Here is a 25,166-nt window from a genome sequence, read left to right as displayed (position 1 = left end):
GAGGACCTCCGTCTTGTCTGAGTTCAGTTTCAGGCGGCTGGTCGTCATCCACTCGGCTACCTCTTTCATCCCTTCGTGCAGGTTGGCTTTGGCGGCGGCGGGGTCGTTGGTCAGGGAGAGGATCAGCTGGGTGTCGTCGGCGTAGGAGATTATGTTCAGGTTGTGTTGGCGTGCGATGGCCGCGAGGGGGCTCATGTAGACGTTGAAGAGGGTGGGGCTCAGCGAGGATCCTTGAGGGACGCCGCAGATGACTTCGGTGGCCTCTGACTTGTACGGTGGTAGGCGGACTCTCTGTGTTCTTCCGTCGAGGAAGGAGATGATCCATTCCAGAGCCTTCTCCTGGATTCCGACGTTGCTGAGGCGCTGTACTAGGGTGCGGTAGCAGACAGTGTCGAATGCCGCGGAGAGGTCTAGGAGGATGAGGGCCGCTGTTTCTCCGTTGTCCATCAGGGCTCGGATGTCATCGGTGGCGGTGATGAGGGCGGTCTCGGTGCTGTGGTTGGCTCGGAAGCCAGACTGTGAGGGGTTGAGGGATCCATTCGTCTCAAGGAAGGCGGCCAGCTGCTTGTTGACGGTCTTCTCGATGACTTTGGCTGGAAACGGGAGGAGCGAGATGGGGCGGTAATTCTTGAGTTCGGTGGGGTCCGCTGTGGGTTTCTTGAGTAGAGCGCTGAGTTCGGCTTGCTTCCAGCTCTCAGGGAAGGTGGCGGTGTCGAAGGAGGTGTTGATGATGTCTCGCAGGTGGGGTGCGATGACAGCGTCGGCCTTGTTGAAGATGTGGTGAGGGCAGGGGTCGGTCGGAGATCCGGAGTGGACGGAGTTCATCGTGCGGATGGTGTCTTCGGTGCTGATCGGAGTCCAGGCGCGGAGGGTGGTGGTGGGGGGTGGTGGTACGGTCGTGGTGTGCGTTGGTTGGTTGTTGAAGCTGTTGTGTATGTCCGCGATCTTGTTGTGGAAGTATGAGGCGAGGGAGTTGCAGAGGTCTTGCGTTGGGGTGATGTTGTTGTTTCCTGTGCTGGGGTTGGATAGCTCTTTCACGATGTTGAAGAGTTCCTTGCAGTTGTGTGCGTTGTTGTCCAGCCGGTTCTTGAATGCAGTTTTCTTGGCGGCGCGGATCAGCTGGTGGTGCTTCCGGGTGGCAAGCTTGAAGGTGGTCATGTTGTCCGGTGTTGGTTCCCTTCTCCAGACTTTCTCGAGGGCTCGGCAGTTCTTCTTGGAGCTCTTGAGTTCGTCGGTGAACCATGGGGCTTTCTTGCTGCCGGGTCTGCTGGGCGAGGTCCTCAGCGGGGCAAGCTCGTCCGCGCAGTTGCTGATCCACTTCGTGAGGTTGTCGGCGGCCTGGCTGGGGTTCGCTGAGCTGGCAGGAGGGTGCTGGCTCAGGGAGGTGGCGAGCTGGTCGGCTGTGATCTTGTTCCAGCTTCTGCGGGCAGCCTGTTGCTGGTGGTGGTGGGTCGTCGTTCTTTTGAAGGTGAAGTGGACGCAGCTGTGGTCCGTCCATTGAAGCTCTGTGGCGTGGCTGAAGGCGATGTCTGTGCTGGATGAGAAGACTGCGTCGAGTGTGTGTCCGGCGAGGTGGGTGGGGGTGGACACCAGCTGCTTGAGTCCAAGATTGGCGAGGTTGTCGAGCAGGGTGCTGGTGTTGCGGTCGTTGTTGTTCTCCAGGTGGAAGTTGAGGTCTCCCAGGAGGATGTAGTCAGCGGAGAGGAGGGCATGCGGGCTGACGAAGTCGGCGATGTCCTCGCTGAATTGGGTGCGTGGTCCCGGAGGTCGGGAGATCAGAGTGCCTCTGAGGGTGGTCTTCGGGTCGGTGTGGATCTGGAAGTGCAGGTGTTCGGCGGTGGTAAGGGTGTTGTCGGTGCTAGTCGTGATAAGGATGGTGTTCCTGTGGATGATGGCGATGCCTCCTCCCATCTGGTTGGCGGTGCGGTCCCTCCGGGTGATCTTGTAGCCCTCTGGGATGGCGATGGCGATGTCGGGAGCTGAAGAGGCGTTCATCCAGGTCTCCGTGAGGAAGGCAACGTCAGGGGCTGTGGTGTCGAGGAGGTTCCAGAGTTCGATGGCGTGTCTGTGGACGGAGCGGGTGTTGAGCAGGATGCACTTGAGGTGGGTGCTGCTGGAGTTCGACTTGGCGGGTGCTGGTGCGATGCAGGTCCGGATGCAGGTGAACTTGCAGGCGTGGCAGCAAAAGCAATGCATAAGGTTTTGAATTCAATGAGTCTGGCCACCGGTAGGCAGTGCAGGCGGCGGATAGCATTAGACACAGAGCAGAATTTGCGTAGACCTAAAAGTGTTCTGGCAGCTGCATTCTATGCCCTTTGCAACCTCAAAACCTCCGCCTTGTTGGACCCTAAATACAGGGAACAGGCATAGTCGAGTCTTGACAGAACCGTTGCCTGAATGATGACCTGACGCGTTGAGGCATCGAAAAAGCCCAACAAGGGTCTAAAGTCCCGAAGGAGTGCGAAGCACGTCCCGGCCATTTTTTTTGTTTAGACTCGATAGTTTAAGGAAGAGTCGAGCCATACCCCAAGGTTCTTTACTACCTGTTTTGGGGAGGGGGGCGGTTTACCAAGACTGGTTGGCCACCAGAGATTGCTCCACCGACCATGGTCCCTTCCTACTAACAATACCTCAGATTTGTTAGAGTTCAGTTGGAGGCAGTAGCTGTTCATCCACTTTGCCACTGCCACTAGATCGCCATGAAACTTGAGGGCGTCCCGCTCGTTGTTATTAGAGAGTGCCACCCCCAACTGCGTCTCGTCAGCGTAAGAGACCATAGTCAGACCCCTACTGCTGGCGACTGCCGCTAAAGGTTCAACATAAATATTAAACAGTAGGGGGCTGAGGGAGGAGCCCTGAGGCACCCCTAGTTTAACTTGATAATTGCCAGAGGTAAACGGCGGGGCAATGACCGTGAATGACCTCTCATACAAGAAAGAACCCAACCACTCCAAAGCCGAGCCCAAAATTCCGGCCTCCGCGAGGCTTCGCAGCAGTAGGTCATGCGACACTGTGTCAAACGCGGCGCTCAGGTCTAACAAAATCAGCGCCGACGTTCGACTCTCATCAATGGCTGACCAGATATGTTCCATAACCGCCAGAAGTGCTGATTCTGTGCTACGGCCCAGCCTAAAACCGTTCTGAGAGGGATCCAGAAGGTTATTGGCGGTCAGATAGTCAGATAGAATAGAATTCACATAGGCCTCTGTGATCTTAGCTGTCCATGGAAGCAAGGAAATAGGGCGGTAATTCTCTGGTCTGGCTGGATCAAGAGTCGGTTTCTTAAGTAGAGGAATCACTTTGGCTTGTTTCCAGGCCCCAGGCACCACAGCCGTTCTAAGGGAACCATTTATCAACTGATTCAGGGGTGGTAGAATTTGCGACAACACTTTCTTAAATTGGTCAGGCTTAAGTGGGTCGGCAGGAGATCCTGACTTAATCTTGTAGCAGAGAGTTGATCAGCCGTAATAGGCGGAAAAGTGTGGAGGGTGTTAGCCTGTTGGCAGCCGCATGACTCCTGCGAGATGCTACAAGTGGTCGGGAAGGACCGATAGATGGCGTCCACTTTTTCCACTAAAAAAAGGGCAAGGTCATCACACTGTTTATTGGACTTAATGGTTGACCCCACTGCACTGGCAAGAATGGAAAATGTACTCTTAGAGGGATTAGTGCTCTCACGTATTTGATTGGAGATAAAAGCTGCACATGCCCGATATATGGCCTTTTGGTAGCTTTTAATTGCTGCCCGATAGATGACTTTGGTCTTGGAGCAGAAATCTCTTCTCCAAATCTGTTCTAGTCTCCTGCATCCCTTACGCACATCAGCAAGTTCCATCTTGAACTATGGTCGAGATTTGGTTTTGCGATTGGCTGAGCTCTTCATAGGGATTAAGCTATCTAATGGGTGCTATATCCACTTTTAGAATGCTCTATAAGCTTCATTGGAATCTTCAGCTAGATTCAAGCAAGTAGCCAAAAGACAAGCATCCAAATGATCCCAATTTAGTTTGTGCCACAGTCGTTTCCAAGTGTAAACCGGACCCTCAGTCCGAGCAGGAGTAACATCATGAAGGGACATTGAAACCAAAAAATGGTCCGTCCAACCTAACCTGATCGGTGTGTGCACTGTAATGTGGGATATATTAGTAAAAACGGGATCTAGTAAGTGCCCTGCAATATGAGTTGGGCCCACTACTAGCTGTACCAATTGGCAGGCTGCTAAATCGGCTTCAAATTTCGCCATATCAATGTTCTCTACTTCATCTAAATGTAGGTTCAAATCCCCCAGGATAGTAAAATTGGCAGTGTGAACCGCTATGGTGCTAACCATGTCTACCAGGGCCTCCCTAAAACCTAGTGAGGGACCTGGGGGGTCGATATATCAAGAGCCAAGACAAGGTGTAAGTGGGGCTCAAGGTGACCTTAAAATGGGCACTCTCCCAGCCAGAAATCCTCTGCTGAGTAAAGGAACAGGAGTAACACGATTAAAATATATTCGCTTTGCACCCAACCTCTAGTTGATCTGTTAATCAGAAGAAAACTGTACCCCACAGGGAGCGTGAGGCCAGGTTCAGCAGTCATGTCATCCGAGAGCCACGTCTCGGTCAAAAAGAGAACGTCTGGAGAGGCCTCCTCTAACAGATCCAGAACGTCCGCATGAGGTTTGGCTAGAGAGCGGCAATTGAGACTGAATATGTTAATGTATTTTTGGGAAATGGAAGGGAGGTCGCAGGATAATGGAGTAAGTGTAGTTTGGAATCTACATTGCAGGCAGCCAAAAGGACCCTCAGTGACAAACCCACCAGCCTGCCAGCAATCACTCCCCACCTTCCTGATATTCCATAGTTCCTCCCGAGTATAGGTAATCCTCTCTCTCTTTTAGTACCGGCAGCAAGTCTGGCGTCTGGCGTCGAACTGGCGCAGACGGGCTTGCCTTTGGCGCGGCGCCATAGGTCGAATTTTATACTGCCAGTAGGTGTGCCCATCCACGAGATCAGTTAGCCCCTTGCAAGATGGCCCCCGCAATTCAGACCACCGGAAGTGGGGAAACGAAAGACTCTGTAGCCAAGAACTCCCTCCACAGAAAACAGCACAGGCTGCGGTGAACCGAGGAGGATAGTGGCCTAAAGTAAGTAAATGTTATTTTTTTTTTTAAAACAAGTAATGCAGCTCTGCTTCAATTAAAAGCCCTAAATCACGCATCTAGTAAAAATATCTAAATCCAACAGGCAGCATGCTCGCAGTCGCACTGACAGAGGCAAACTCCTGTGTCAGCTTTCCATGTTTGATTATGTAACATTTAGCAGTAATATTTTTCGAGGCCTCTGCAGGAGGCCGGCTTAGTATATGGTGCACACTTATTAAAGTGAAGCACCTTGCACTAATCCAGAAAACCCGTATGGCAATTTTAGAGGGCTTAGACAAACATATAAAGCTCTGTAAGTGGTAGCTGTGGAAAGCAGCCTTTAAGGCTTAGTCCAGAAGTAGTGTTAAGCAGCTTGATTTTACCAGATCTAATCATGTAGTGTAGATTAAATGGAAAAAAAACACACACAGCGTATTTATAAAAATGTCTATTTATTATATAACACTCACTAACACATTGGAATATTTTCTACCCCGAGATACCAACTACAATACACACACATCTTCAATTGTAAATAGGTAAGTAAGCACAATACACAGTGGTCTCCATGAGGAGACCAAACCATATACTAAGAAAGTGGAATGCAGACTACAACTGAAGTCGGGATTTGGACCAGGAGACTCAGAAGAGCTGAGGACACAAGGAGTTACCCAAAGTAAGTATCCAGGAACCCCAAGGAGGCAGTGTCCAGAGTGAAAACACAGCTGCGTACTCAATAGAAGTCAACGTGAATGTTGTGTTGCAGTTTTGAAAAAGAAGGAGCCTTTCCAGTGGACCCTTAAAAAACCTTGTGGAAGACAGAAGGTTGGAGTCACCCCACCTGTGGATACCCCAGGAATCAGGATACCTAAACCAGGGAAGCCGGGTGCATAGTTGCAAAGTGACCTCGGATATTGCCGTAGACCACAATGGAGGACTTCAGAAAAGATGCAGCTGTCCAAGTCTGTGTAGGAGTCTGGTGGAAGTCAAGGGTGGATTCCTGAAGAAAGAACCAATAAGCAGAGGGGACAGAGTCTATGCCACTCGGAGGTGACCAGGAAGCATGGAAGTGTAATGACCACAGATGACCGAAGATGCAGGAGTGATTACAGTGACCTTGTTGTTGCAGCTGTGAGGACCAGGCGATGCTGAGAAAGACCAGGAGCCGTTCACGAGCTGTCCCACATTAGAAGTCAAGAACCAGGGGGCCGGTGTCTGGCGGGAGCACCAACAAGCCTTGGCAGCAGCAACAGATGGGGAAAATTATGAAGGAGCAACGTTAGGACCAGCAATGTCCAAGGGACTCACCAAGTGCCAGAGAGTCAGAAAAGGCCCTGAGCAAGTAGGTGAGCTGACTGAAGCAGGAGAAGACCTTCGAGAGGACCCACAGGTCGAAGGCGCAGGAGTCACAAGAGGACATTGAGCAGCTCTCCAAAGAAGAAGGCCCACGGTGTAGAGGATGCAGTGAGGACGAAGATCTTGGCAGGAAGAGATGCTGGAGCTTCTTGTAGCCCGAGGATCTCTAGAGTGCAGAGCCAACAAGCTTTGGCAACGGCAAGTCGACACTGTGTACACAGGTTCGGTCTCAGCTGTTCCGAAGAGGATTACTGGCATCAAAATTACAGGGAGGACAGATCAGGCCTTGAGAGAGTTGCAGAACCACAACCTGTGTTGCTGAGCCTTTCGAAGTTCATGGGACGTCAGGAGCAGTAGACCCGTCAGCTTCCTTTGCGGTGCCTTCAGATGCAGGGGAGTGACTCCTTCACTCCAAGGGAGAATTTTTGGGGTGTTCTTGATGCCCACAGGTTGGCTGAAGATCCTGGATGAAGCACAGACACAGACAACGAAGACTTGCAGAACAGAGAGTCCAGGAGAAGCAGGAGTCTTACATAATGCAGTCTTGGTTTCAGGCGAAGTCCAAGTATTCAGATGGTCGAAAAGTGACGTGATTTCAGGCTTGAGTCTTGTCCCACAATTAATCCGAGGACCAACCCACAGGTAAGCCCTTAAATACCCTAGGAAAGGGGTTAGGATGACTCATGGCTCTCTCCCAGAGGAGGGGCTGGACAGAGGGGAGGTTCCTCCCATGCCCTTTGTCCAGGTTCGAACCAGAGTGGGAGCCAAGGGTTACCAGAACTGGTTATAACTAGAGTATGCAAGGAGGGCACCAAATGTGTCCTTGAAAGCAGTCTGGTGGCGCTGGCAAGCGCCCCCACCCCAGCCCAATACACCAAGTCTTTTCTGGGAGGTGGTCACACCTCCCTGTGACAGGAAACCTATTGTTCTACCTTCTCCTGCTCAAGGTCAGCTCAGCAGCAGGAGGGAAGAATCTTGTCAGGGGTCGGCAGCAGCTCTAGTCTGCTGCTTTGTTAAATATATTTTACTGACTCATTCCAAATGCAAAGTCCTGAAGTTTTCTCCCACAATCAATCAATCAATCAATGACATTTATAGAGCGCGCTACATACCCGTAGGGTCTCAAGGCGCTGGGGGTGGGGGGGTGCCGCTACTGCTCGAACAGCCAGGTCTTCAGCTTCTTCCTGAAGGAGAGGTGGTCTTGGGTCAGGCGCAGGTCGGTCGGGAGGGAGTTCCAGGTCTTGGCGGCCAGGTAGGAGAAGGATCTTCCTCCTGTAGTCGCTCTTCGGATGCGGGGGACGGCGGCGAGGGCGTGGTTGGCTGATCGGAGGTGGCGCTTGGGAGCGTAGAAGTTGACTCGGCTGTTGAGGTAGCTCGGGCCTTGGTCGTGTAGGGCTTTGTGTGCGTGGGTGAGGAGGCAGAAGGTGATTCTTTTGTTGACGGGGAGCCAGTGAAGGTCTCTCAGATGTCCGGAGATGTGGCTGGTTCGTGGGATGTCGAGGATGAGTCTGGCTGAGGCGTTCTGGATCCGCTGGAGTCTCTTCTGGAGCTTGGCGGTGGTACCGGCGTAGAGGGCGTTGCCGTAGTCCAGTCGGCTGGTGACGAGGGCCTGGGTGACGGTCTTCCTGGTCTCGGTGGGGATCCACCAGAAGATCTTCCGTAGCATGCGTAGGATGTTGAAGCACGCCGAGGAGACGTTGTTGACTTGCCTGGTCATGGAGAGGGAGGAGTCCAGGATGAAGCCCAGGTCAAGTCTTATACTATATACAACAAGCACATCAGGCTGTAGTTATAGTGCCTGCCACGGCACTGCAAAAAAGGAGAAATAAACATCACATTATTTTGTTACATCAGATTCAGGGATTTCTCCTGTGGACAATAATTAATATCCATGTAAGTGTATTTCCAATCACTAGCCCATAATCATAACAATCGGTAGGTGGAGGACAGACTAGGGTACTTACAGAGCCTGAATGCAGGGAACTTATAGACACAGAAATAACTGAGTCTGCAGAATGCCACTGGTTCAGTTCAGTTCAAAGTAGTACTTAAAGTCTACAAAATCGTCCTTAAACAACATGTGCCGACTTGAGTAAAGTATAAAAAAGACGAGAATTTAGAGAACATCAGAAGACTTTGGGAAACCCTCTAGAACTCGGAAGGCCAGCTGGAGAGTTCAACTGAATCACATACTGTTCACCAACTGGCTTGCACGTGAGAAGGGTATAAGAGTTTAGTGAATTAAGCAGTTGGGGCGATTTATACTAGGACCAAGAGGGAGTTGAATAAAGAGGGCAACGAAGCCATGAGCCTGACTGCCTTGCAGTACAGAAAGGATGGGTAGTCCAGATAGGTTGGGAATATGTAGGATATGGACTAATTCCTCCCATGACAAAGCAATAATGCACACATTTACCATTTATTATTAGAATATGTTTTGAGCTTGGCCTCGGCGTTATGAAGAAACAATGGCCTAATTCCTCAGTGAGCTATGGCATGCACACTTAGTGGAAGAGGACAGAAGCGGGTTAGATGAGGTATTTACAAGACCAGATCACTAAAACTATTGCAGTAAAAGGAAAATGCCTTGACCTAAAAGCATCCGGGCAAATTGTTCAAGAGACTGTCCAGTGAGGTTGGCTTTGGGATACATAACATTTGTGAAGCAAAAGAGTCAGAAAAACTTCCAGATGACCTGAGGCATGCTATAATCTAACACACAAGGAGGAAAGGCAACTACTGAGTGCTCCTCCTATCATCCACTCTCCCTTAAATATTGAACCTATGGTATTGGCCAGAGTGCTAGCCAATAGACTCCTCCCAATTATCACCTCTCACAAACATCTGAACTAGCCCAGAATTATGCCCAAAAGGTCAACTAAGCGGAACCTGTGGGGTGCCTTTAATTGTATGTAATGGGCGGGAAATGTTGAAGAGCCGGTAGCTTTCCTTCCCTTAAATGCAGAAGTAGTGTTACATTCTGTCAAATAGGATTTTCTCCTCACCGTTCTGCAGGATTTAGCCTCAGGCCATGGTTGAAACTTTTGTTATGCATAGCCCACTTTGTCTTTGCACATCACTTTTGTACTCTCCCAAACTTTAAACTTTGGATGGAATACTAGAAAGGACTGCCCCTTCATCTCAGTACTTTTTGCACTGACAATCAAGCCTCTGGCCTGCTGGAGCAGACGTGCCCCACTGGTGAGGGGGTTTTAGGTGGGAATCTAAGAATGGGGATGGGATTTTGCTTCATGCATATGGTATCTGGTTTAATATAGCTGAGCCCTGGCATACCATGACAATGCTTAAATATATAGTCCAAGATAAGGAAGGCATTCAGATTACCGAATCAAATGGGATAAGCCACTTCACAGGCCTTGAAAAATCCACTTGGCCATTTGGTATGCCGAGTCACATTTTATCAGGGCGAGCTATTTTTAGGGCTTACTGGCCCGTTCTGGAGAGAAGGTTTAAGCTGGCAAAGAATAGGTGTACTGTTCAATGAGAAAGTAAGAGAATGAGCAACACAGATACGTTTAAATCTTGTTTTTATTTTGTAACTGCAATGCGTTCAAAGACAGAGGTCAGATACCAGTTTATGTCTTCTTAAAAATTTGCAGACACAACAAGATGATGGACGCAGTGCAAAGTTAGAAGATTTTGTAAAGTGAACGGTCTGACAATCGTGATAGGGTACAGGTAGTGTAAATGGAAAGGCTGCAAGATATCAGTTTTTTCTAACACAACATTTAAGTAGCTTGTAAATGAAGTGTGCACATATTGCAAAATGTATAAGCAGTTAGGAAAGCTCTTTTTTGTAATTCTAAAGTGTGATAGAAACAAAGATTTTAAGAGGATCAAAACAAATATGAACATTTTACTTGGTGATGTGCAAATTATAAATATTTGCTGAAATCCAATTTCTACTCATTATCATGAATTACACATTATCATTTGATTTTTGTTCAAATCTGTTTTTATTGTGAACACAGCGATAAGCCTACAACCCCGTGTCGGGGCCGGCCGCGCAGAAAAGAACTGGAAGGCGTAAGTAACCAGGGGAGGTTGAAGCATTAACACAGCGCCCTGCCTACAACCCCCAGAAGGGGCCGGCCGCGTGGCTTAGGGGCAGTGATAGCAAAAGGTGATCATGGGCTGGTGTTGTATCGCTGTGCGGGGGAGGCGCGTATGGGAGTAAGAGCAGTAGTGTCACGTTTTCCAAAGGCCCAACGGGGCCCAAACTGCCCCGTAGAGGGGCGGAAGCCAGAGTGGCAAGTAGGAAAGGAGAAAAAGTCGAAAGAAGAGTGAGCAGTAGCGAGATGAAGAGGGACCTGGGGGGGAAGACTGCAGTCGCCGGCTGGGGGCTAGAAGACGCAAACCGGTGAGCGGAGTGTTAGAGCGCAACAGCGCCTGCGCTGGGGGAAGCAGCTAAGGGCCTAGTCTGCTCGGGTCAGCAGGGATGAGGGCGTCCTCAAATAACTGCAGAGCGCGAAGCCTGGGGGGCATGTGGCGGGCATAGCTGATGGAGCACAGATGGCGCACAAGGGGTTCCCACACTGCCTTGAAGCGTACCCCCCTCGATTGTATCCGCGCCGTGAGCAGCTCCATAGTCAGGACCTGCCAGAGGCGCACAAAACAGGAGGCTATCGGCGGTGCCTCGGCCCGCTTCCAGTACAGAGCAATGAGTTGCTTAGCAGCGCCTAGCATGTGAAGGGTGAGGATCCAGTCGCTGCGCGTGAGGGCCCTAAGTGCAGGGGGTCGAATGCACAGCAGGAGCGTGCAAACCTCTTCAGGTAGGGGAAAACCCAACACCTTCTTAATGTGACTGAGGACCTCCTTCCAAAAGACAGCTAGAGTAGGGCATGACCACCAGATGTGTACGAAGTCGCCAGTCGCAGTGCCACACCTCCAGCACAGCGGCGAGGAAGTAGGGAACATTTTGCTGAGTCTCAGGGGGGTATAGTACCATTGCGTTAGCATCTTGTATGCGTTTTCCCTCTGCGGGATGCTGCGATAGGTTTATGGGATGGCAGTCCATAGCCGGGCCCACTGAGAAGGTGTGAAATCGTCGCCGGTCGCCGACTGCCATTGCCTCTGGTAGGGATGCGCAGGCGGAGCGGTGGGGTGTTGCAGGATGTTATAGATCTGGGAGATAAGTCGCTTCAGCCCCCCGAGGGAGCGCGCCAATTTCTCGAATGGTGTGTATGCCCTGGTGGCAGCTCCATACATGTCGTCTCCCATAGTCCAATGGCGCAGTTGGGCATACTGTAGGCTGGCGGTCGAGGGGAGGCCAAATTCTTCCCTGCAGTCTGGCCATGATTTAGGTGCCCCTCCAACAAAGAGGTCTCCTACAACTCTGCAGTCCCCTTGTGTCCAGCTCTCAAAAGCTCGGGTCCGGGCCGCAGGGGGAAAGTGCGGGTTACCTGCAATGGGGGTGTGCGGAGAGGGGAACGTGGTTAGGCCCTTGGACACTGCCACTCTGTCCCATACGTCAAGAACTGTTCTCGTTGGGACCGCCATGTATGCACTTCTGGAGCGCGCCACACGCGGTAGCCAAGGCAGGTCCCATATGGTGCGTCCCGTGACCACCCGGTCCATGTGGAACCAGTGCTTGTCGCTTTCGCGTGCACCCCATTCTATTACGAACCGAAGATGCGCCGCCCAGTAGTAGTGGAGGAGATTCGGGCAGGCGAGGCCGCCCCTGTCTCTCGGTTCCATTAGGACTTTCTGCGAAAACCGGGGTCGCTTACCACCCCAGATGAAGGACGTGAGGTCGCGTTGGAGACTCCTAATGCAGTGGAGCGGGATCGGGGTGGGTAGGCACTGGAAAACATATAGAGTACGGGGGAGGACCGACATCTTGACCGCGTTGAGCCGCCCTAGCCAGGAAATCATCAAGGGCTTCCATTTCCACAGGTCCGCCAGGACTTCCTTGCGGCAAGATGCCCAGTTCCGCGTGGACCACGAATCCAGGTGGGGCGTTAGGTCCAGACCCAGGTATTTAATGTGGTCCTCCGCCCAACAGTAGGGTGTAACCCCTTTCAGGAAGTTGACCTCCTCCTCAGGATGGTGAGGTTAAGCGCCCAAGATTTGGTGTGATTAATCTTAAGGCCGGATGCTTGTTCAAACAGTGAGAGGGCTTCATGCACCGCCGGGAGGGAGTCCCGAGGGCGCGTAAGAGTAAGAATCAGATCATCCGCAAACAGCGCTACTTTGTTGGTGCGTCCCCCGTGGGGGATTCCTTTTTTTTTTTTTAATATTTTTATTGAGAGTTCATACCGGTAAATACATATTCATAAATGCGTACATAAATACATAGATAGAAGCATTACATTATATCGTCAGGCGAGAAAAGCAGAAAGAATACTATACAGTACACAGTCAGTTGACATGTTAAATAACTACACAGCCAGTAAATCATTCATTTGTAGTTTTGCAGTCCTCCAAGTAGCCACTGGGGCCCAAAATCGCTTGCCCATATCCCTTAGCTTCGTTCCCTTTAAATCATATAATGCTTCCTCAATATTATGTATACCCAACATTCTACACAACCACATTTGAAAAGTTGGGGCTTCTGTATCCTTCCAGGCTGCGCTAATTAAAATTCTAAGGACTGCTATGGAAATAAAAACTAAAGCTTCGGCCTCCGTACTCATGTTTAATTTCACATCACAACCAAATATTATCAAGGTTGGGGATAGGTTAATTTTGACGTCGAGTAGCCCCTCTAAAAACCGTGTTATTTCAATTTTAATAGTTTTTAATTTTTCACAGCCATAGAACATGTGTATAAGATCTGCTGTACCATTTCCACATCTGGGGCAGTTACTATCTGTCGCTTTCCCCCAAGAGAATAATTTTTCGGGCGTATAGTATAAATTAAATAGTGTTTTAAAATGTTGGGCCCTGAGATTCGAGGAACGTAGAAGCCTCTTATCCATATCTAGCGCTTTATCAAGGTCTATTTCGGGATCTCCCAATTTTTTGGACCATGTGGTTTCAGTTTTTTCAATATCGTCGATTGATGCGTCGTTAAATATTTTATATATATCTCTAATTCTATGGCCCCCTGACTTCAAATACTCAATTAGTTCGAATTTCCCAAGCTGAGTGATACGTGGCCTAATTGCTTTAATTCTATTTACAATCTGTAGGTATTTGAACCCTTGATAGCCTTGTAGTGAATATTGGTGTGTGAGTTCTTCAAGCGTTCTACAGTGATCTCTAATCATTATTTGCCCCAACTCCACAATACCATGGCTCTCCCAGTGACGCCACGTTCCATCCCTACTAAGATTTGGAAAGAGTGTTGAATTCCAAAGTGGTGTGCGGTAGTGGATAGTGGGTATATCTAGTGCTTTTTTAACAGTTTTCCATATATACCATATACCTTCCAACGTCTTGTACCCAATTTCCTTATAATAACTCCTCTGGGTCCTCCTTAATAAAAGCCCTACGGCTTCACTTCCCACCAATAGCTGAAAAATTGATGGTATCACCGCCTGCCTGAGGGTTGGGCCCCCCGGATGGAGTAGGATAGCCATGTCTACCAGGAGACATGCAAAATGATAGCTCTTAATATCTGGCAATCCCAACCCCCCTCTATCTTGTGGTAGTGACATATATCTATTAGACCTCCTTATTTTACCATATTGCCATAAAAATTTCATGAAAATGGACTCAATCTTCTTAATAATTTTCTCGTCAATTTTAAATGGGATTGACCTTAATTTATAAAGCACTTTAGGAAACATTGTCATTTTTATGACGTTAGCCCTCCCAATCAGTGTTAACTTTAATGAGTCCATGGGGGATTCCATGAATGTCAGGAGTGCGCCTAATCAGCTCCGCCAGCGGCTCCACCGCTAGGGCGAACAGGAGTGGCGAGAGCGGGCATCCCTGCCTCGTGCCCCTGTGAATCGGGAGCGGCGATGTCAGTTGGCCGTTGACCCGAATTCTGGCTTGTGGTCCGAGATAGGGGGCCATGCACCTAGAGATCATGTTAGGGCCAAGACCTAGTTTCTGGAGGACCGCCCGCAAGAAGGTCCAATCGACCCGGTCGAAGGCCTTTTCTGCGTCTAGCGAGAGGAGGCAAGCCGGTATATCCCAATGCTGTACCTTCCCCACTAAGTGTGCCAGTCTGCGAACGTTATCGGCCCCCTGACGATCCCGAATAAATCCCACCTGGTCCGGGTTTACTAATCCCGGCATGTACGGGTCCAGCCGTTTGGCCAGGATCTTGGTGTAGATCTTAAGATCAGTATTCAGGAGGGCGATGGGGCGATAGGAGGCACACAAGTCGGGGTCTTTCCCAGGCTTGGGGATCAGGGCAATCTCCGCCAGGCCCATATCGGGAGACGGGCTAGTGGTGTCAGAGAAGGAACCGTATAGTCGCAGTAGGTGCGGGCGGAGCTGGGTCAAGAATAGGCGGTAGAAGGCCAACGGCAGGCCGTCCGGTCCCGGGGTTTTCCCAGTGGGGAGGTCCTTGACAGCCTCTGTTATTTCCTCCTCCTGCAGGGGACCCTCTAGTGTAGCTGCACACGCCGGGGACAGCGGAGACCCCTCAAAATCCGCAAGAACGGCCTCCCGTGCTTCCGCAGAGGTAGGCTCCTCTGCATATAGGGAAGAGTAGTAGGCGACGAAGGCGTCCTGCTTGGCTTTCACAGAGGTGGCGCAGGTGCCATCTTGCCGCTTGACGTTGGCGATGTGGGCCCTGGCTGCACGCGCTCGCAGCCTGCCAGCCAGCAGGCGGCCAACTTTGTCCCCGCCCTCATAGTAGCGTTGTTTGAGCGCCAGCAGGGAGTGTTCTGCCTTGTTGGTGCGCAGAGTGCGGAGTTGCCCCCTGAGGTTGGCAAGCGTTCTCTTAGACGCCCGTGAAGGGGAGTCCCGGTCCCGAGCCTCCGCTTGTTTGATCTCACTAGCCAGGTCGGTTTCCACCTTGAACGCCTCCCTCCTCCGCGCCACCGCCAGGGAGGTAATGTGGCCCCGAATGGTGGCCTTGAAGGCATCCCAGACCGTATGGAAGGGCAAGTCAGGGGTGTCGTTAACAGCGAAATACGAGTCTATGGCGTCACGAATGCTGGCGACGTCCTCCGGGTCCCGAAGGACACTCGGCGGGAGCACCCATCTGCGCTCACGAGTGGCATGGGCCAGGGGGTCTTGTAGCAAAAGTTCCACATGGGCGTGGTCCGATAGGGAAATGTCGGATATAGCGGCAGCTAAGGAATCTCGGGCCAATTCAAGGGAGGTGAAGAGATAGTCAATACGGGAGTATGTCCTATGGGAGTGTGAATAAAAGGAGTAGTCCCGGGTCCCCGGGTTGTGGTAGCGCCACACATCCACGAGTCCCAGGTCTGTAAGCTGCGTTCGAAGGGTAGAGGACATCGCCCCCGTGCCATTAAAGGAGGCTCCCGCGCGATCCAACTCAGGGTCCCACACTAGATTGAAGTCTCCGCCCAGGATCACGTTAGGGTCGCCTGATGGGAACTGGTCCCGCAGGAGTGCCTGGAGGTATTTGTCCTGCGACTGGTTGGGCGCATATACACATCCCAGGGTGAGCTGTGCACAACCCATCTGCACCGTGGCTCGGAGGAAACGCCTGTCAGCACTCTTGAAGGGTTTCGTGGGTCCCCGTCTAAAGCCAGCCCTGCAGAGGATTGCCACCCCGCCGTCTTGGTGTCAGAGGAAGCCCAGAACTGCGTGGGGTATCTAGGGTGCGCCATGCGCCTGGTATCCCCCTTCAGAAGGTGCGTCTCCCGGAGGAGGATAATGTCAGGGGAGTGATGCAAGAGATAGCGCCATATCTGATTCCGCTTGTTGGGGGAGTTGAGCCCTTTGACATTGAGTGAGAGGACCTTCAAGGGCGCAGGGATGTTCGCTGTCATCGCACTAAGGGGGGGCGGAGCTGCGCAAGAACGAATGAAGCAATCCCCCCCGCAGACAGGGCAGCGGCAGTCTCACCTCGCCTCCAGCATGCCAACCCCCGTAGGTCCCACCATGCCACCCCTCCGCAAGCGCGGGGAGAGAACAGGAAGAGAAGGCAGCGCGAGAGAAAAGTAGGAAGAGAAGAGAGAGAAGGAAGATAAAGGGTGTAGAGAAGAAGCACAACCAAAACAGGCCAACAGGGCCATTGTACATTGTCCCAGGTACCGGACATCCTCTACCCGAGGGTTCGGATGAACACAGGAATGTCACTTCCTACGGGACAAAGGGAGGGAGCGGGGATCTGAGTGAGTGAAATGAAGTCCGGTCGTCTCGCAGCCCGTCCACCCCGCTGTCACAAGAAAGTCCGGGGGTGCGTCGAGCCGGGGGATCCTCAGGTTCGGACCAGTCGCCAAGCGGGCACTGAGGCTTGGCGTTGTGGAGTAGGGCCCGATAGGGGTGAGACCCATTGTCTGTTCCTCCTGTCCCCCTCAGGGGGGGGGAAGTCACGGGGGCAACCCTCTAGAGAGGAGGGGGACCCCAGCCCCAAGAACAGTAGGGTCAGGCCGCCGAGGCGTGGTAGGACAGGTCCAAGTGGCCAGGTGGCGAGGGCATGCTCAGGGCAGCAGGGGTCTCTCTAAATAAGTTCAGATGTTATCTGGAGTTGAGGGGCGGTCCCCTCCTTCAGTGCCGGAGACAAGAAGCTGGGAGGCCTGATCCTCACGGTCGCCCTCAAGGGAGCGAATGTGAGCGATAATGTCTTGCTTGGTCTGTGAGGCGGAGAGCCTGTCCACAGGGGGGGTCCGGCGACGTTTGCGCACAGTGGACCAGTCTGGGCGCGGAGGGGCCTTCTCCGGGTGATGAGAGCGGGATGGGCTGTGATCCGGGGACCCCGGCATATCAAGCAATTGCGCCGCTTCTCGGTAGGATCGGAGGGACCGTCTCTTACCCTCCCACCGAAAGGTGAGGGCAAAAGGGTGTCCCCACTGATAGGAAACGTTGAGGGCCCAGAGTCTCTCCGTGATCGGGCGGAAGACCTTCCTCCTGTGGAGCGTGGTGGGAGCCAAGTCTTGGAAGATCTGGATCTTGTGGCCTTCGTACCGCAGGTCCGGGTGGTCTCTAGCCGCTTTTAGTATGGCCTCCTTCTCCGTGAAGTAGTGGAGCCTGGTGACAATGTCGGGCAGGAGGCCCGCCTTGCTCCCCGCCCCAAAGACACGGTGTGCGCAATCAAGGCGCGGTGGAGGGGCGTCCTCCTCGCCCCACACCACGTGTAGGAGTAGGGCTACGTAGGCCATGGTATTAGTCCCCTCTTCTCCGAGTGGCACACCCCGTATGCGAAGGTTGTTGCGTCGTCCCCTGTTTTCCAGGTCCTCCTGCTTGATCTGGAGCTGGATATGTTGCTCTTCCAGGGTCGCCACCCTCTGCCAGATCTGCTCCAGGTCTTCGGTTCGGGAGTCAACCGTCTTCTCCAGGCCGTCAACCCGGTCGCCGAGGTCGGTGACTTCCTTGCGCAACTCTTTGACGCACGAGTGAACCTCCGTCCTGAGGGATCCGATTTCGGACTTTAAGTCCGCCATGAAGGAGGACATGAAGGCCTGAGTCACTGGGGGGGAGTCGGCAGGCGGCAGGGGTTTCCCCCTGTTGTTGAGGGGCCTCCGGAAGATGGCGGCGAGCCCGCTTTGCCCCACATGGAAGCCACTGACGCACCTTTGGTCGCCGCCGTTGGGGGGTCCGGCTTGTTCCCCTTGCCACGAGTCATGGTCCGCTCAGGGCGTCGGAGGATAGCGGGGGGGAGGGCAAGCTGTTTCGTGTAGCCCCCGGTCCGCGGTAGAGAAGAGTCCGAGGGAGGTCTCACAGGTGTCCCGGTGGTCCAGCAACCCAGGGTCCACGATCAGGGGCTCTAGACCGCAAGGCAGGAGATGGCAGGGTGTGGTAGGGCCTCCGCAAACCTGAAGCCGGACTGGCCTGATGTCAGCCTGCAAAGAGCGCCTGGGCAGCAGGGGTCCGGCGCGCAGGGGGGCTGCGTGGGCGAGCAAGATGGCCCCGCCGGGGAGGCAAGGCGGTGTGTAGGCAGAGGGAGTGGTGGAGGTCCTTTGTCAGCAGTCTTCCCGTGGTGGCCAAAGTGCGGGTCCCACGGGCTGAGGACCTCCGATGGCTGTGGCAAGATTCGGCCTCCCGCCCCCGCGTGAGTCAGGGCCTTCCCCAAGTGCAGCGCCCGGGCGGCCCCACAGCCCTCAGTCGAGGCTCGCTAGGTCAGCAGGGTGGTCGGTAGCAGGGGGTCGCGTGGGCGTGCGAGTCGGCCACCCGCCTCCAGATGCAGCCCCACTAGCAGCCTGTCAGGAGGACAAGATGGCGGTCAGGGCTGAAGCAGGGCCCTCCTAGCGCCAGACCCCGCCAGGGACAGCCAGGGGGAGGGGGCGGCGCGGAGGCTGCAGCTCTGCGTGATGGTCCCGCGGCGGATGCGTGATCTGGAGCTGGGGCTCGTATGGGAAGAGCCCCCGGCGTTCACTCCGGGTCCGGCCTCTCTTTTTTCCGCCCAAGCCGGGGCCTCTCGTAGTCTCGGCGCTCGGGCGGGCCAGACCCCGCCAGGGACAGCCAGGGGGAAGGGGCGGCGTGGAGGCTGCAGCTCACCGTGATGGTCCCGCGGCGGATGCGTGATCTGGGGCTGGGGCTCGAATGGGAAGAGCCTCCGGCGTTCACTCTGGGTCCGGCCTCTCTTTCCCGCCCAAGCCGGGGCCTCTCGTAGTCTCGGCGCTCGGGCGGTCGCAGCTTCTTCAGCCGGGGGGAAGCCCGGCGCCAGCAGCCTCGATGGTGCGCCCAGGTAGCAGTCGGCACCACGGCGGGAGGCTCGCCACGTGAAGGGCTCAGGAAGGCACCAGCTCCTCGCCAGCTTCTGAAAACAGCTCTGCACCGGGAGAGTCGGGCCAGGGGACTCTTCGGCAACCCCCGCGGCAAGATGGCGGCCAGAGGCCGATCGCGGGGATCCCGGGGCTCCGGGCGTCCGCAGCGGGGGTCCCAACAAGAAGGACTCGCCTCCGGAAGGTGTTGCTGGTAGGGCTTGCAGTAGTCGGGGGGGCCCCCAGGCAAAAGAAACCCCCCGGACGTCGCTTAAACAGGCTAAGTACACAGCGGGACGACGGAGCTCACACGAGACGCGTCCGCTTACATCGCTGTCTCGGCCACGCCCCTTCTATCATTTGATTGTAAACATGAACCATGAAACATTTCTGCCCATGACCTGCTAACAATGCTATTAGTGAACTCGGAGGTAAGTAAGGTTTATGCTAACCCTACATGTGGGCTAGATTCTGATTATAAATGGGACTAATGTTTAGTCTACTAAATCAAACAAAAATACTTTTTATACAGCAAGAATGCGGAGCTCGCTTATTTGAAAGTGTTCTCATATGTGATAATAAAGAAAAAAGGGACTCAGTGAAACAAAATATTTGCATAGGATCACAGAATATGAAACTAGTTTATAGGTCAAGCTCATTACAGTTAGGTTGAGTAGATTATTCAAGTCACTGTACTTGAAAAAAAAATTTATGATTTTGAGTCCTGCTTCCTACCCCAAACCTACACTAAGTACACTGGCCCACTACTGTATTCCAATCCCGAGCGGATGAGCATAGATTTCTTTATCTATGAGAGGTGGCCATCAATCGCACACAACATTGTAATCATGAACTTACAAAACAACATCTAACAGTGGAAAAGACTGGTTTTTTTTTTACTGTTAGGATGTACTGCAATCTTGAAAAATGTATCAGCCCCTAATTTCTGCACATTCTGTAGAACATTCCTTATGTTCTCAATATGTTCTTTCAGGAAGGTGAGTGCAAACTTGCGATAATGGAATGGGGCTGGAAGCGATTGGTTTGCCATGTCCACTCTTTATATAATGGTTTATGAAGGAGGCATATGTATTTCTTACATTCAAAATTAGTATGGTACCTCAAACCTGATGGTCATTAATTAATAGGTGTATGTCTCAACCAGGTAGCTCTCAATCAGGATTGGCAGTTTCACCATGGGCAACATGTCAGACATGCACTACCTGTATGGTGGGAAGAGTGCTCAAAGCTACCACAAGCTATATAAACAGTTAAGATATAGAGAACAATAATTGTTTCGATTGGTTGGAAAGGTGTTGTAAATGGGGAAAGTCCTAAGATGTGTAGGGCACGATCTGAGGTTGCTCAACCTAAAGGCTTTCAGCATTGGAATCTAACAGGAATTTTTAAATTCAGTACCTTCATACCGATGGACAGACACCATCAAAACATTCGACCAGATGAAACACTAATTTGACCAACACACAATGAACTGGTTTGATATCTTTGTATGTGACCTGCAAATGACAGAAACACCATTGACTGACGTCTCATAGAATTCACTCATGCAGAGAGAGGCTTTCTGAGGTATTTATTAAAGGAGTGACTTCCATGGTCTAAATAACACGCACTAACATCTGTGGGTGATTAATGCAAAAAATTGGAACAGAAGGCCTGGATGATGAAGCATGCCACTACTAGAGTGGGTGAGGGTTATATAAAGAAAAGGCTCGCTTTTCCCTCCCCACCCCTATTAGTGGGGGTGCTATCACGCGGCATACCATTGGTCCTTCATTAGCCTTCAAGGAGCCAGTCGCACTTTGAAAGGGATACCTTTTGTTCTATAGTATACCACAGGGAGGACGTATCCCTCCATTCTCACTTTAGAGAATCTCTCTACCCTTTAAGGGCTGCAGGTTTCACCTACCCCCCTTAACTTGTTCTAGACTAAATAAAACAAACAATATCCTTTTTGAAAACACTTGGAAAATTAAGGAGGCGATTACTTTAGACGGGGACCAATGGGGATCAGATACTAGAGGAACATATAATTATGTCAAACATTCACAAGATAGTGAGGTAGTATACAAAACTCTAGATAGGTGGCACCTTACCCCGCACTGACAACACCAGTGCCACATGTTGGAAAAGATGCAGGGGTGGGCTACATTGCCGCACCTCATATGGGATTGCCTACACTTACATAGTGGAATGAGGTACTAAAAAGTTCTTCTAAGAAAATGGAGTTGGACTTGGCCCCAACATCCATCAGTTATATTGCTGTGTGCACCATCAGACAAGATACTCCCACAATTTAAATCCAAAAAGAAAACAATCTCATTTTTATTATTGGCAGCAAAACAGGCCTTATAAAGAAAAAAGAAGCAGCAGGATTTAATTTATGATTACAGAGGTTATGGTTAATGTAGGGGATGGAACTGTTGGTAAGTGAAAGGATAGAGACCAGCAATACCACAAATTATGGGAAGCAGTGCTCCAGTCTTGGCACAGGACTACTTCAGCGTGACAACTCGGGGAAGGCAAATCATTATAAGGAGGGCCCTAAATTATGTTGAGAGATCTGAACGGAAATACTTGGTCTATTAGCAATAGCAAAATTATTGCTGTAGCGCACTCAAGAGGGAAGGATAGGATTATTATTGTATTGAATGGTATTAAAGTATAAAATACTAGTAGAAATGGCTCAAACTAAACTTGAACAGCTATTCTGTACCAACACGTACAGGTTAAAGTAGCTTAGTGAACTTAATCATGTGGCATAAGGAAGTAAGGTAGAAGGTCATAAAAGTTACATCAAAAGTGTACAGCACGTACACACAGAGAAAGCCCAAACCAAATAGCAATATATACATATTCATTTCATATTTTTTTTAACAACTAATTGAGATTTTCCATTTCTATCTTTAGGATACAATGTATTTTATACACACTTTGTCAAATATATATTTTTATATAAATAAACACTACACTCACAAAGCGTGATTTCAAATCAAAGGTCAAAATCAAATAAATATATTCTGTACAAGTTGGGGGATCTTCTTCTTTTTAGAAGAAGACTAAAAATGTTATTGTTTCCAAAAATCTAAACTGCTTTACTTGTTTTGGGTGGTCTACCCCTGCCTCTCTACTGCACGTCTCTTTACCTGTACTGAACTGCCAGCGCCAGGATGCCTGTTGGGTGATAGAGCGCTTTAGAAATGAAATAAATGAATATATATATATAAAGCCAGTGGCAGTCTGTGCTTCCAAAAGAAATGTCTTTTTGGTTTGCTAATAACTTTGGTGCCATTAGACGAATCTTCTTGAAACTTTCCAAAACTGGCTGTTTTAGTCAGCTCCTCCCTGGAAAGTTTTGGGGTGATCTGACAAGTGGAGGTCACCAAAAAGAGGTGAACCAAAAATGCAAAATTGCCATGCATTTTTCAATTCATGTTTGGGACAGCCATACAGCAAAAACTGATGAACAGAATTATACCAAATATGGCAGGGAGTTAGATCTTGGCACAGAAAGCGCACTTTTGTAATATGGTGTAAGTCCGTTCAGTAGTTTTTGAGAAATTAAGGTACAAAATATTTGTATATCTGGACGGTTGGTTTCAAGGGACTCTCGCTAGACTCCTGCGAAGTCAATTTAAAAAAAAGAAATAGAACATTCCGATTAGCCAGAGGGTGTTTTTTTCCTTGGGCCCTCTAGCTAGTGCAGGAGTGAAGGTCCAGTGGGAGCAAGTGCTTGATTGGCTGGCCACATCAGGAGAGAAAATATCCCAAAATTGACAGCCTAGTGAAGCAACCAGCTAAGTATAATAAGAAATACTATGAAGGGAACTGGTAAGCTACTAAAAGCTTTACTGAAAACCATAACTCACACCTCTTCATTCATCATTCTGCTAAGTGTAGTGTCCTATGACATAACCGCTCCTCAATGGTCATCATCCATGACACGGAAACACTTCACTCATAGGATCAAGGCAAAGACAACACACTTCCACACACACCCTACACAGTGTAGACAAGTGCTTCAGCGTCCCACATAAGAGCAGTAAGCGCTATAGAAATGTAGCGATACAATACAATATATTCAATCTGAGTGGCAGATGAATCTTAACCATCTCAAAGATGTGGTGGTTATTTATTACAGTAATCAATCACAGCTAGGAGTGGCACAAAATCCACTTTGCTATCCAAATGTACTGTAGCATGGGTGGACTTACTCCCTGAAACAAGCATGGCTCAACCCGAGACCGCGCAAGATTCTTACTGCAGTCAATGCATTATATACTTGGAGTTAATGCAGGTAAGCCCTTAAAAGTACACAATGCATTTAACTGGTTACTGTACAGGCCACCTTTGACTTCCAAAATAAATTGCAAAATGGGCTGGCTCAAGTCTTTTTAGATAATCAAACAGCGAATGTTAATAGTAATAAGGAAGATGCCTCTCCATACGTTTATGTACATTATAACGAGCCAGCTTCATGAACTCATACTCTAGCAAGCGTATCTTCGTAAGGGGGGCTGGAAGCTGCCTTAGCTGGAGAACAGTCCAGGCGCCTGCCTGACCTGGTCGAACGTTTGTTTTGAAGCTTGTGGCTGGACATCTGGCGCTCTGCTGTGCGGCCTGGCCTGCACGAAAACAATGCGCTGTGGCTTCTCTCTGGGTATTCAAATACAAACAATGTAGACACCGGCTGTCCACTGTAATCTGAGGGGCACGTTTTAGAGTTCTCCCCCAAAAAGGAAGAGAAAGTACTTACCCTGCTGGTTGCTTTATTAGTTCCACCACCTATGCCTGTTCGGTACTCGATACACTCCCTCTAATCAGACGCCGACTTTGCGAGAGCCTCGTCCAATCAGAGTAGCGTTTATTGCGAGGTCACTCGACTGTCAGTTATTGCCATGGAGACAGAAGCTGCGGTGGAGTAAAATTCGCCACGTGAAATACCAAAGCCGACACGAAGCCCGTTCTTCGTAGCTGCTGGTGTAGAGAGAGGTGGTTAGACAGCCCCTGGATGCAAGGAATATAATATTAAGAAACGGAGTCAAAATGCCCGGGCGGCACGTATTGGTCGATTCTTTAATAACTCATGGCGGGTTAATCTCTGTGAACTACACTACCCACGTTCCTCTTCTCCCAGCGTAAAATGCCTTTGTTATAAACGCTCGAAAGTGTCTCTGGGGCGCGATGCGAAATGATTACTGAAGTCTGTCGAGGTTGTTGTTTCTCGTATTCAAGACAAGTTGCATCTAATCAGTGGTCGAAGTGGGCAGGGTTTTAAGTGGGATGAAAAAACTTGAGGGTCTCTCAAATGGGCGTGGTCAGTGTAATTAAGGGCGTGGCTTAAAACACTCAAACTAAAAAAATCTGTTCTTAGCATAGTGTGTCCCCGATTTGTATTTTGCGGTTTCTGTCATTGCATCTAGATATATGATACAACAAGTGACATCATACCTACAACAAGCCAGGACTATTGGCTTTATCAATGGTTGTTGCATTAGATAAATAAGCAGCAACTATGGCTTGTATATAATATTGAAAAAGCTTCCACTTTAAGCCTTGGAGACACCAGGGCAGTGTTGCTGCTCCCGAGTTGCAAAAAGAGAAGGGAAATCCAGAGCGAAAATGGCTCCATTTCCCTTCCCCTACAATGCTCACCAGACATGAGGTCATTGCCGTAACTTCTCCACTAGTGAGAATAGAGCAGTGTTAGCAAACACACATGAAGTGCCTGCTGTGGGTGGGGAAACGGCCACTACAACGCGGCCGTTTCCACGTAAAACCTTTACCACGCATGCATTACAACGCATGCGTGGTTACAACGACAGTCTTTACCACGCATACCTTTACTACGAGATACTTAGAAAAGGCATGTGTGGTAAATGCTAAAAAAAGAAAAAGGGGGCTTGAGG

The 25,166-nt window shown here is 50.6% G+C and overlaps 1 protein-coding gene across 1 annotated transcript in view; it reads right to left on the bottom strand.

Annotated features, from left to right (window-relative positions):
• The window catches only part of ARL2BP (ARF like GTPase 2 binding protein), a 332,718-nt gene extending 308,617 nt beyond the window's left edge, over positions 1-24,101 (bottom strand). The window contains exon 1 of the mRNA XM_086947737.1: positions 24,014-24,101. The gene's annotated coding sequence lies outside the window, so the exon portion shown is untranslated. The remainder of the gene's footprint in view (positions 1-24,013) is intronic.
• Positions 24,102-25,166: the final 1,065 nt, after the last annotated feature.

The sequence above is a fragment of the Lissotriton vulgaris genome, chromosome 12 (assembly GCF_964263255.1).
Source record: "Lissotriton vulgaris chromosome 12, aLisVul1.2, whole genome shotgun sequence".
Taxonomy (NCBI): domain Eukaryota; kingdom Metazoa; phylum Chordata; class Amphibia; order Caudata; family Salamandridae; genus Lissotriton; species Lissotriton vulgaris.
Note: the sequence above shows the minus strand (reverse complement) of the source record. Positions and strands in the feature narration are given on the sequence as shown.